The sequence below is a fragment of the Rhinatrema bivittatum genome, chromosome 10 (genome assembly GCF_901001135.1).
Source record: "Rhinatrema bivittatum chromosome 10, aRhiBiv1.1, whole genome shotgun sequence".
Taxonomy (NCBI): Eukaryota; Metazoa; Chordata; class Amphibia; order Gymnophiona; family Rhinatrematidae; genus Rhinatrema; species Rhinatrema bivittatum.
The window spans coordinates 32,231,934-32,244,432 of record NC_042624.1 but is presented as its reverse complement, the minus strand read 5'-3'; the positions used below and the strand labels follow the sequence as shown (position 1 = coordinate 32,244,432).

The following is a 12,499-nucleotide window of genomic DNA, read 5'->3' as shown; positions in this document are numbered from 1 at the left end:
CTGAGAAAATTGCCCATTTAATCCTACTCTCTGTTTCCTGTCTTTTAGCCAGTTTGCAATCCACGAAAGGACATCACCACCTATCCCATGACTTTTTACTTTTCCTAAAAGCCTCTCATGAGGAACTTTGTCAAACGCCTTCTGAAAGTCCAAGTATACTATATCTACCGGTTCACCTTTATCCACATGTTTATTAACTCCTTCAAAAAAGTGAAGCAGATTTGTGAGGCAAGACTTGCCCTGGGTAAAGCCATGCTGACTTTGTTCCATTAAACCATGTCTTTCTATATGTTCTGTGATTTTGATGTTTAGAACACTTTCCACTATTTTTCCTGGCACTGAAGTCAGGCTAACCGGTCTGTAGTTTCCCGGATCGCCCCTGGAGCCCTTTTAAAATATTGGGGTTACATTTGCTATCCTCCAGTCTTCAGGTACAATGGATGATTTTAATGATAAGTTACAAATTTTTACTAATAGGTCTGAAATTTCATTTTTTAGTTCCTTCAGAACTCTGGGGTGTATACCATCCGGTCCAGGTGATTTACTACTCTTCAGTTTGTCAATCAGGCCTACCACATCTTCTAGGTTCACCGTGATTTGATTCAGACCATCTGAATCATTACCCATGAAAACCTTCTCCATTACGGGTACCTCCCCAAAATCCTCTTCAGTAAACACCGAAGCAAAGAAATCATTTAATCTTTCCGCGATGGCCTTATCTTCTCTAAGTGCCCCTTTAACCCCTCGATCATCTAACGGTCCAACTGACTCCCTCACAGGCTTTCTGCTTCGGATATATTTAAAAAAGTTTTTATTGTGTGTTTTTGCCTCTACAGCCAACTTCTTTTCAAATTCTCTCTTAGCCTGTCTTATCAATGTCTTACATTTAACTTGCCAATGTTTATGCTTTATCCTATTTTCTTCTGTTGGATCCTTCTTCCAATTTTTGAATGAAGATCTTTTGGCTAAAATAGCTTCTTTCACCTCCCCTTTTAACCATGCCGGTAATCGTTTTGCCTTCTTTCCACCTTTCTTAATGTGTGGAATACATCTGGACTGTGCTTCTAGAATGGTATTTTTTAACAATGACCACTCCTCTTGGACATTTTTTACTTTTGTAGCTGCTCCTTTCAGTTTTTTTCTAACAATTTTTCTCATTTTCTCAAAGTTTCCCTTTTGAAAGTTTAGCACGAGAGCCTTGGATTGGCACACTGTTCCTTTTCCAGTCATTAAATCAAATTTGATCATATTATGATCACTATTGCCAAGCGGCCCCACCACCGTTACCTCTCTGACCAAGTCCTGTGCTCCACTGAGAATTAGTTCTAAAATTGCTCTCTCTCTCGTCGGTTCCTGAACCAATTGCTCCATAAAGCTATCATTTATTCCATCCAGGAACGTTATCTCTCTAGCGTGACCCGATGATACATTTACCCAGTCTATATTGGGGTAATTGAAGTCTCCCATTATTACTGCACTACCAATTTGGTTAGCTTCCCTAATTTCTCTTAGCATTTCACTGTCCATCTCACCATCTTGACCAGGTGGACGGTAGTATACCCCTATCACTGTAGTCTTCCCTGACACACAAGGGATTTCTACCCATAAAGATTCAATTTTATATTTAGTCTCATGCAGGATGTTTATCCTGTTGGACTCTATGCCATCCCGGACATAAAGCGCCACACCTCCTCCCGACTGCTCCTCTCTGTCATTGCGATATAATTTGTACCTCGGTATAGCACTGTCCCATTGGTTATCCTCTTTCCACCATGTCTCTGAGATGCCAATTAAGTCTATGTCATCATTTACTGCTATACATTCTAATTCTCCCATCTTACTTCTTAGACTTCTGGCATTAGCATACAAACATTTCAAAGTTTGTTTTTTGTTTGTATTTTTATTCTGCTTTTTAATTGATAGGGATAAGTTAGAATTTTTTAGCTCAGGTGAGTTTTTAGTTACAGGCACTTGGACTACTTTTCTAATTATTGGAACCTCACTGTCGGGATGCCCTAATTCTAAAGCATCATTAGTATCCTTTAAAGATACCTCTCTCCGAACCATGCGCTGCTGAGCGACTGTCGGCTTTCCCCTTTGTTCTAGTTTAAAAGCTGCTCTATCTCCTTTTTAAAGGTTAGCGCCAGCAGTCTGGTTCCACCCTGGTTAAGGTGGAGCCCATCCCTTCGGAAGAGACTCCCCCTTCCCCAAAAGGTTCCCCAGTTCCTAACAAAACTGAATCCCTCTTCCTTGCACCATCGTCTCATCCACGCATTGAGACTCCGGAGCTCTGCCTGCCTCTGGTGACCTGCGCGTGGAACAGGGAGCATTTCAGAGAATGCTACCCTGGAGGTTCTGGATTTAATCTTTCTACCTAAGAGCCAATCATCGAGATAGGGGTAGACGTGGTCACCTTGAGTCCTGAGGAATGCTGCTACTACTACGAGGCACTTGGTGAAGACTCGTGGAGCAGATGCCAGGCCGAATGGAAGCACTCGGTATTGATAGTGCTGTGGGCCTACCAGGAATTGCAGAAATTTGCGATGAGACGGAGTTATTGCGATATGTGTGTAAGCGTCCTGGAGGTCTAGAGAGCAGAGCCAGTCTTCTCTTTGCAGAAGAGGAAGGAGGGAACCCAAGGTTACCATCTTGAACTTTTCTCGTTGGAGGTACTTGTTGAGGGCACGCAGGTCCAGAATTGGACGAACGCCGCTTGACTTTTTGGGGATTAGAAAGTACTGGGAATAGAACCAGAGGCCCTGTTGGGAATAGGGCATTGGTTCGATTGCTCTGGATTGAAGGAGGAGGGAGACTTCCTGATCCAGGAGTTGTGAATGGTCTGATATTCCCCACGTCAACTGAGGTGGGGAACATCAGAGAAAGTTCAGGTAATACCCTTGAGAGATTATGGCTAGGATCCACTGGTCCGAGGTGATTGTGAGCCATATGTTGTTGAAATGACACAATCGACCTCCCACTGGTACATGCAGCAGTGGAAGCTGGCTGCTGCTCTCTATACAGCAGTCAAAAACCGGAAGTAGGGCCTGGCTGAGGAGCTGCTTGTGGTTTTTGCTTACGAGGCTGTCTGGACTGGGCCTTTTGGAAAGGCCTCGTAGAGCAAGCTCTAGACGGTGGTGGATAGGACTACTTTGGACGATAGAACAACTTTTTGGAGTCCTTCCTAAATGGTTGTTTGGTCGAATATTCAGAAGGCATCAGAGAGAGTTGGCGAAGGGTCTCATGATGCTCCTTGAGTTGTGCCACCGTTTGCTGGATCTGTTCACCAAACAGATTGTCTCCGATGCAAGGCAGATCGGACAATCTGTCCTGGACTTCAGGGCGTAAGTCCGAAGACTTAAGCCAGGCCCATCTTCTTGCAGAAATAGAAGCTGCAGAAACCCTTGAAGCGGGGGTTGAAGATGTCATAAGAGGACCTTATTTCATGTTTCCCCGCTTCAAAACCTTTGAACTAGGGCTTGCAGCTGTTCCTGGAATTGCTGTGAGAGAGACTCTGCAAAGTCCTGTATTTGCTTAAATAGGACCCTGTTGTACTGGGTCATATAAAGCTGGTAAGATGCGATCTGAGAAATAAACATTGATCCCTGGAAGACCCGCCGACCAATCACATCCAGGAATTTCTGCTCCTTGCCTGGAGGGAAGGAAGAATGGGGCTTTGAGCGTCGTGCCCTCTTTTGGGCAGATTCCACCACAGATTGGTGATCCAGTTGAGGTTTTTGGAACCCTAGAGCTGACTGGACCAAGTATGTGGTATCTGCTTTCTGGTTGACTGCTCCTACCGAACCAGGGTGTTCCCAATTCTTTTTGAGAAGATCCAAAAGAACTTGATGGACAGGGATGGAGGTGATTTCTTTGGGAGCATCCAGAAATTGTAACAGCTCCATCATTTGATGTCTATCATTTTCCTCAGTCTGTAATTGGAAGGGAACCAACTCAGACATTTCCTTCACAAAACTGATGAAGGATAAGTCTTCTGGAGGAGAACGCTTCCTGCTTTCAGTAGGAGAGGGTGGTGATGGTAAATCATCTGTGTCTGGAGAAGAATCGTCGGTCCAGGTATCATAGGGATCAGCACCTGTCTCTCTAGGAATCTGAAAAGGGCAGGACGAAGGTATTCCAGAAGGTCCCGGTCTAGGCTCTGAAGGCATCAAGAGAGCTACTGGAGGCACCGATGAAGGTATTGAGGGCACCGATACAGACATCGAGGGCATCCATGGCGGATCAGCGTCGCCGATGGCCGCACCGGCATCGATGATTGAGGCATCGGCAGGACTCCCAAGGGAGGAAGATGGAACGGTGTTTCTCCTCCCGATGACAGAGCAAGTGGAGAAGGCACCGGAGCCATCGGTGACCCGGGATCCATCGGTGGAAAAGCGGCTATAAGCACTTCCATTCTAGAGGGCAGCAGTGCTAGCGCTGCCGGAATGGGATCGGTGTTCAGTTCCGCAATCGGTGCCGGGATCGGAGGAACCTGGAACTTTTGCATCGCCTTGTCCATGGCATCCTGAACCATCCGGTCCAGCTCTTCACGGAGACCTGGAGCAACCAGTCCCGGCTCCGGAAGGGAAGAAGGAGGCAGAGGCGTAGCCGGAGGGACCACCGTTAAAGGCGGAGTCGCGGCTCTCAATACCCATCCGGGTGAGGGTTGTCTTGGTGACCCGGTCTCAGAATGGGTCTATGCCTTTTCTGGACGGGGTTTCTTCAATGACGGCTCGGACGATGGCAAGGTCGATGATTTTCCTTCATCGATGGTCCGAGGCTTTCGGTGTCGATGCTGATGCTTCTCTCTATGATCCCCTCGGTCCTGAGTGGGAGTAGAGGTAGTCGATGGCCAGGAGGTCGTCGACGCCGGACAGTCACCGGCCGGTGCCCGATGCTGGAGCAAAGTGGATGGCGCCGGTTCCGACAACGTTGAAGCAATAGACGGCGTTGGAGTTTGAGAACGGAAGAGAAGTTCCATTTTCTCCATTCTTGCTTTGCGACCTTTTGGTGTCATTAAGGCACATTTGGTGCAAGTCAGGACATTATGCTCACACCCGAGGTACTTTGCACAGACTTTATGGGGGTCTGTTATGGACATGGTGCGAGCGCAGTCAGGGCACCGACAGAACCCTAATGCCATAGCGTTTGAAAAATTGAGCCACGGTGAGGTCGACGGCCAGTAGGCCTCGAAGGCCAAACTCGACGGGAATCGGGTAAAAATCTTACCGGAGTACCGCGGAAGCAAAAATTGGAGAGGGGGACCCCTGTGGGGTATGAAAGTTTGCAGTAATTCCATGAGGAAAATTCCTGTCAGGAATCTCTAAGAGCTCCTTAACCCACGTGGCTACTGCTGCGCGGAAAAAAGAAGACTGAAGGGGAACCCCTGCTGGCTGCAGGTTAGTGCCATGCTGGGCATGCCCAGTAGGGGCCAGTCAAAGTTCTAGAAACTTTGACAAAAGTGTTCCGTGATTGGGCTCCATCCTGTGATGTCACCCATATATGAGGACTACCATCCTGCTTGTCCCGTGAGAATACATTTTACCCGCAACCTTCCCAGACATTTTCAAAGTGAAATATTTTCGCACTTTCATTCTGAAACATCTCGGAAAGCATGCACACAAACTCCCCTGCACAAAGTTAAACCTTTTAAAATCAAGTGTGAATAAATCCAAACTCGCTCCCCACCCCCCCAGAACGTGTGCTCAAAGGGGATGCACAAAATTGAATTATATGCATGCTTTCTGCATGCAAGTCGGCAAACTTTCTAAGAAGCCATTTACATGCAGAAGAGTGTTTTAGTGTTTTACCCTGGTAAATGACTTTGAAAATGAACCTCCATAGGTATTGATGTTTTTTGTAACTCACCACAAATGGAGGAATGTGAAAGAAACATTTTATTATTATTATTATTACGTACATGTGTGGGGGATGTATTAATAGTCAAGTGTGTGATATGGCTCTCAAAATGTTTTGGTTGAAGATAAAATTTAAAAATGGCTCTTCATCTTTGCAGACCCCTGATTTAAGTGATGGTTGGTGGCTGTCCTCCCTGAACTGCACAGGATAGCCACTAGATCAGGGGTCCCCACATTTTTTAAGCAACAGACTGCATTCGACATTTCAAGTCACCGAGAAGACCGGGGCGCCCCCGTTGGTATTCTGATGAATGGCGATAGGAGGGAAGGGAAGGAGCAGGGGTTTACGGCATCCCCCTTTGTAGTCTGGCCCTTCCAGCAGTTTGAAATGCTGCAAAGGTGGGGAGACGCGGAGGCAGATAGGGGGTCAGTAAAAATATTCATAGCAAGTTGGCAACCTTGCCACACCCTTGGGAACCTACCACTGGCCTCAGCCCTTTCTCAGCATCTACCGCCTGGGGAAGTGGTGGGAGTGAAGGGCAGGAAGGTGTTTTTGGCACATTCTCCCCCACTTGACTGCCCCATATATTCTTGTTCTATTTCCCTCCCCTTCCTCAATCCCTCTTCTCTTTTCCTCACCCCCTTTCCTTCACTTGCACTCTGTCCACCATCCCCTCCCTCACTCGCACTCCCTTCCTCATCATTCCCTCTTTCAGGCTTCATTCTCTTCCACTTACCCTCCCCTCTCCCTCCACTCCCATCCTCCCTCTCTCTCATGCTCACTTCCCTTCCCTCCCCACCCACACCCCCTTCCTGTCCCCTTAGCACATGGGGGCCTCCTCTTTTGCTGGCAGGGAATGGAATCCCCGCCAGCACTGCAGCTCTTGCCAGACTTCTCCTTCTTCTGGCAAGAATTGAGGACCCCCACCGGCATTGCAACCTTCACTGCACTACCGTGCAGGACTTTTTCTTCAGTTGGCTGGGGGTGGGGATCCCACCAGATTTCAAGCTTTACCACAACACTGTATGAGTAAACCTTGCTCTTGCTGGCCAATTCAGCTGCAGGTAGGGAAAGTTTGGGAGGCCAGAAAAAGTCACCCTGCGGACTGTAGTTTGAGGACCCCTGTGCTAGATAGCAGCCTATTACCCAGATTAGACCTCACAAGCCGAAGGGGGCGAATATCTCATGCCTTCAAGAGTAGTTGCGTAGGTTACAGTGCTCTTCATGACAGGAACTGCCATAACAGTGCTTCTTTGGATGCTTTCCAACATCTGGAATGTTGGAAAGAATTACAGAAAAGGGGATGTCTGTCCATCCATCTATAGGCACAACAACACTTCAAAAAAGGGACAGAAAGTCACCAAATTTAGTATACAGGAAGAAAACGTGAATATCTTGGATGAATTTGAAAATCAGAAACATCAGGTCAGGATTTTCAGAGAACTGAGTATCCAAAAGAATATACACACACATATAGATATACATATATGTGTGTGTGTGTGTGTGTATGTATGTGTGTGTGTATATATATATATATATATATATATATATATATATATATATATCCCCATTGTTTTCTATGGGAAACTGTTAGAAGCTGTTCGAACTCTTCAAATGCTGCCCAGTGCAAACACCCACCCCTCACCCACACATAATCTAAACCCCCTCATATACCCACACCCCTACCACCATCCTCCCCACAGCCGCACCTACTTTGGAAAGCATTCCCCGGGTCATACCTCTGCATGTTTTGCCTACTTGTTCATATTTCTTTTCATCTAGGAATTCCAGGAGGCTTCTATAGCCAGGCACTGACTGTCAAACATTTTTTCCCCTTCTCTATATTAAAAAGAAAGAAAGGGATCAAGCGATATTTCAAAATTACACATAGCAGTCTAGTAAAACCCCATAACTGATCATTTAAAAATGAAGAGGCTGATAGTCCAAAGAATTTGTCTGGCTGACCCTCGAGTTCCTCGAACAAGCTCCGAGGTATAACATTTGTGGGTTAGTTCACCACCAAGGTATAATTAAGACAGATAAAAACAGGTGGGGGAGAGGTGGCATTCCAGGGGTATGGCTAAAATGTATCCGGGTGGCCCCAATATTTAACATCACCCAGGTAAATTTAGCCAGGTAAATCTGCTCCGGGAAAATCACTGTCCTCAAGGTAACTGGGTAACTTTAGGTGGGAACATCCTGCGCCAGCCTTATCCAGCTAAGTGCCACTGAATATCCAGGCAACTTTACCGCTCAGCTCACCTCCTAAGTGACTACATCTGAAACTTTCCAGCTCTTTCCTACAGTTGCCCCGAGTCTCCCCCAGCCCTCCCCCCCACCCACCAGCGCCTATCATTCTGGAAACGATAGGCTTGGAACAGATAGGCTTGGAACAGACCTTCAGATGTCTAAAAGGTTTTAATGATGCACGATAGTGAAATCTTTTCCGTTGGAAAGAAATCACTAGAACTAGGGGTCATGAAATGAAACTCCAGGGAAGACAGCTCAGAACCAATGTCAGGAAATATTTCTTCACAGGATGCCTAGAATGCCCTTCCGGAAGAGGTGATGAAGATGAAAACAGTGAAAGATTTCAAAGGGGCATGGGATAAACACTGTGTATCCCTAAAGGCTAGAGGTTGGAAATAAAGAAAAGAATGCATGAGGGTAACTTGCTGGTGAGGCAGTTGCTATCCTTAACAAATAAGCCTTGATACTGTTAATGCAACTCCATCATTGCTCTCTTTTCAATAGCAGTGAGTGAGAAAAGGGGGGACTCAGATTCAGACAGCAACCAACAAGGGCCCCGACCTTTACAGTTTGGGGAACAAATAAACATGGGGGTAACTAGCTGATGCAGCGCTTACTACCCTTAATCACTAAGCCTGATACTTTTGGTGCAGCTCCACCATTGCTCTCTGCTTTCATGGCAACAGTCAAGGGAAATTTAATTCAAACAGCATCCAAGGGCCCTGGCTTTTACAGACTGGGTAACTGATAAGCCGGGGGTAACCTGCACAGTGCAGCAGATACCAGCATGGGCAGGCTGGGTAGATCATTTGGTCCTTTTCTGCCGTCATGTCTATGTTTCTAGGTAACAGTGTCACAGTTACCGTCTGCAGACTGGGGTCAGAATAGTTCTGAACACTCTGCACAAGGTAATTCTTGATCTAGGTGATACAGACAGATCAGAACTCTCATCACCCCCAAACCCCAGGGTAAGTTGTGACTCTTGCTGACACGCAGAGGGAACCGCAGAGAACTTGCCTGGATAACCAAAAAACTAAACAGCCATTACATCTTCTGGTCATGTACAGCACAAAAAGGGGCAATGAGCTTTCCTTTGCAGACTGATAAACAGCTGTGAGCCCCAGATATATTCCTTTCTTTGGGTAGCCAGAAATTTTGCTGTGCTCCCCGGTACTTTCCAATAGTTTCCCCACATCACCCAATTTTTGCATGTTAACATCTTTAGGCACCCATGCCAAATGTGAGACCCTAATCTAAAAGCCTTCCACCACACTGTCTATACCTTGACCTGGAATCATTCAACTCCTCACCAAGAAGAGAACTGAATGTATTATTCTAGCTGAGGTGGGCTCTCTCAGCTGTCAGAGTATAACCCTAGGAGATGATGGCAGAACGATAAGAAATTATGGCCCTTGAGGATAATATTCTATTACCCCTGTGCTCAGTTCTGGAGACCATATCTCCAAAGGGACAGAGACAGAATGGAGGCGGTACAGAGAAGGGCGACCAAAAAGGTGTATGGTCTTCATCGAATGCCTTATGAGGAGAGATTGAAGAATCTAAATATGTATACCCTGGAGGAAAGGAGGAGCAGGGGTGATATGATACAGACCTTCAGATACTTGAAAGGTTTTAATGATCCAAAGTCAACGACAAACCTTTTTCATTGCAAAAAAAAAATCAGCAGAACCAGAGGTCACGATTTAAAACTCCCGGGAGGAAGACTCAGAACAAATGTCAGGAAGTATTTCTTCACGGAGAGAATAGTGGATGCCTGGAATGCCCTTCCGGAGGAAGTGGTGAAGACTAAAACTGTGAAGGATTTCAAATGGGCGTGGGATTAACACTGTGGATCCATAAAGTCTAGAGGATGTGAATGAAGAGAGGGTGGCTTGCGGGAATGACAGCTACTACCTGGAGATAATATCCTTATTCAATAAATATACACACGGTTAATGCGACCCCAACATTCCTCTATGCTTCAACAGCAAGAGGAAATGTAAAAAAAAGGATTTGCATTCACAAAAAAGCGAGGAGTAGCTTGCTTGTTATGGCGGTTACTACCCCAAACCAATTAAGCTTGATACTTCACTTTCAATGCATATCCAGTGTAGCTCTCTGCTTCAATGACAAGGGGGGGATGAAGAAAAGTGGATTTATATCCAGACAACAATCAACAAGAACTGAATTGCACAGGCTGGGTAAACAAATAAGCATGGGAGAAGCTTGCTTATTGCGGCCGTTACTACCCCTAACCAATTAAGCTAGATACTTCACTTAGATGCAGGTCCAGCACTGCTCTCTACATTAATGGCGGGGATGGAAGGGAAATAGAACCAAAAGGTTACTAAGGGCCAAGAGTAACAGATAAGTATGAGGAAAATAAAAAGTGTGAAAGCTTGCTGGGCAGACTGGATGGGCCATTTGGTCTTCTTCTGCTGTCATTTCTATGTTTCTATAAGCATGCATCAGAGGAGGTGAGAGCTCAGACACAACTCACTGAGACATTGACACTAGAGGAGGAGGATCATATACAGACTCCTCATTTCTCCAGAAGGAAAGGAATGGAGAGCAGATACTCCACATGATCCTCCACCCACTACTTATGGTGCTGGATAAGGGAGGTGGACAAAAAGGGTGGTGAGTGGGGAAAATACTTAAGCTTCAACATCTCTTTACATACTTCAGGTCTGCACACCACCAGAGCTCTTGGAAGGAAATGAAAACATATTTGCTCCACTTCATCTGGATGGCAAGGACACAGGTCAAGAGGCATTTATTCCTTAAAACACACAGAGCTGAACACAAGCATCCCAGATGCAGAACTAGGCTGCCTATAAAGCAAACAAGCACGTCGTCTCTGCCAGGTTTTGTGTACATGGAGAGACAGTGGACTAAATTTTCAAAGTTATGCAGCTTCCCAAGTACAGAGAGTTAGGCAACCAGGTCAAAGACGGGGAAAAGTGAACAAGGCTGAGAGGCTACACTGAGTCCTTCTAAATGTGGGCAGCCCTAGGAGCGGTATTTGGTCAGGTGAAAGAAGTTAGGTGCCCAGCACGGATTGTCAGCAATAGGTGCACTATTTGAGTGCCTCTGTCTAGGTGCAGGGATTGCCGGCTGTGCCTGTGTCTGGAATCCAGTACTTTTTACCCGTGCACTTGGTACCTGTTTCACCATGAAAACTGCCTGCAAGTACAAAGTATTCAAGGTCGCTTATTCCTGCTTTTTGTAGAAGTAGAATGTTGCTGAAAAATACGTGCAAAGATTTGAAAATACAATCTCTGTCCCAGCACGGATGGTTTGAAGAATGACCCCCATACCCGGCAGATTTTAGGCATAATAAACTCCATTTTAAAGTTTTAATGTGTAACAGACACCCAGTTTCTGTTACCATTAAGGCCTGGGTGAACCCTTAGTAAAATTATAGATTAGTGAATGGGGGAGGTTGCCATTCAAATGCAGCCCTTCCCTTTGAGGGGTCTGGAATAGCTACCCTCCCCCCCCCCCCCCGAGAGGTTTTTCAAGTAGCCCTCTCCAGAAAGTCCAGAGGCAGTCCCTTATGGTTTGCTAATGGGGAGGAGCTTCCTTGTGTTGAGTTTTACAGGCCCGATCAGAGGAGCCAAGCAAACCCTGCCTGGGGAGACCGATCTGGGTCGGGAGGATTTTCATGGTTGCTCAGGATTTTTCACTCTGGGTTGTTTTGCAGGCTTTACGATTTTTAGCGTTAGGATCTTTGCAAGACCCTGCACACCACCTGGGCACAGGGAACAGAGACCCGGTTTCTGGGGCTGCATAGGTTAGGGAAGCCCTGCCCTTCCATACCCCCAGCAAGCAGGAACTCTGCTGTTAGCTTCGGTTGAAGGGGAAAAAAACAAGTTTGAGATCCAGGAGGAAGGCTTTGACTGCCTCTTCCATCCTGTTTGGAGCAGGGAGAGCTGCCTGCTTCATGGGATCCCTTCTATCAAGGAGTGAGAAACAAGAGAAATATCAGAAGAGCTGCTAACCGTGAGTAAGAGAAATCAGCAATCACCGAGGACGCCCATCCGGTGTCTTCACCCCCTCTGCAGAGACCGTGCTTAACCTCTCTCGCCAGTTCTGGAGGGGTTTTCCTGCCCACACAAGAAACCCCTCTCCACCTGGGAACTTCACTCTTCCATGCCCTGGAGGGTGGATATTTCACTGCCCTGGTGCCAGATACTCCTGCAGAGATAAGAGGGAAGAAAGATTGTAATGCAAAAGGAATTCTGTGACGATAAGAATTAAGTTTTTTGTGCCATGCTTCACCAGTGTTTTCAACAGTAAAGACTTTTAAACTTTGGGACATTAAACCAGGGACCCCCAATGTTTCTTTAGCACTTATAGCACACAGTGAGGGCATGTACCCCTCTCCCAG

The 12,499-nt window shown here is 46.3% G+C and overlaps 1 protein-coding gene across 3 annotated transcripts in view; it reads right to left on the bottom strand.

The window, feature by feature from the left end:
• TLCD4 (TLC domain containing 4) overlaps nt 1-12,242 on the bottom strand; it is a 168,095-nt gene extending 155,853 nt beyond the window's left edge. The window contains exons 1-2 of one of the 3 annotated variants that reach the window (XM_029617600.1): nt 12,111-12,235; nt 7,596-7,695 (exon numbers count right to left, since the gene is read on the bottom strand). The gene's annotated coding sequence lies outside the window, so the exon portion shown is untranslated. Of the gene's footprint in view, nt 1-7,595; nt 7,696-12,110 lie in introns of all 3 variants that reach the window. The other 2 variants (XM_029617598.1, XM_029617599.1) reach the window with 2 other exon arrangements.
• Between the last annotated feature and the right edge of the window lie 257 nt (nt 12,243-12,499).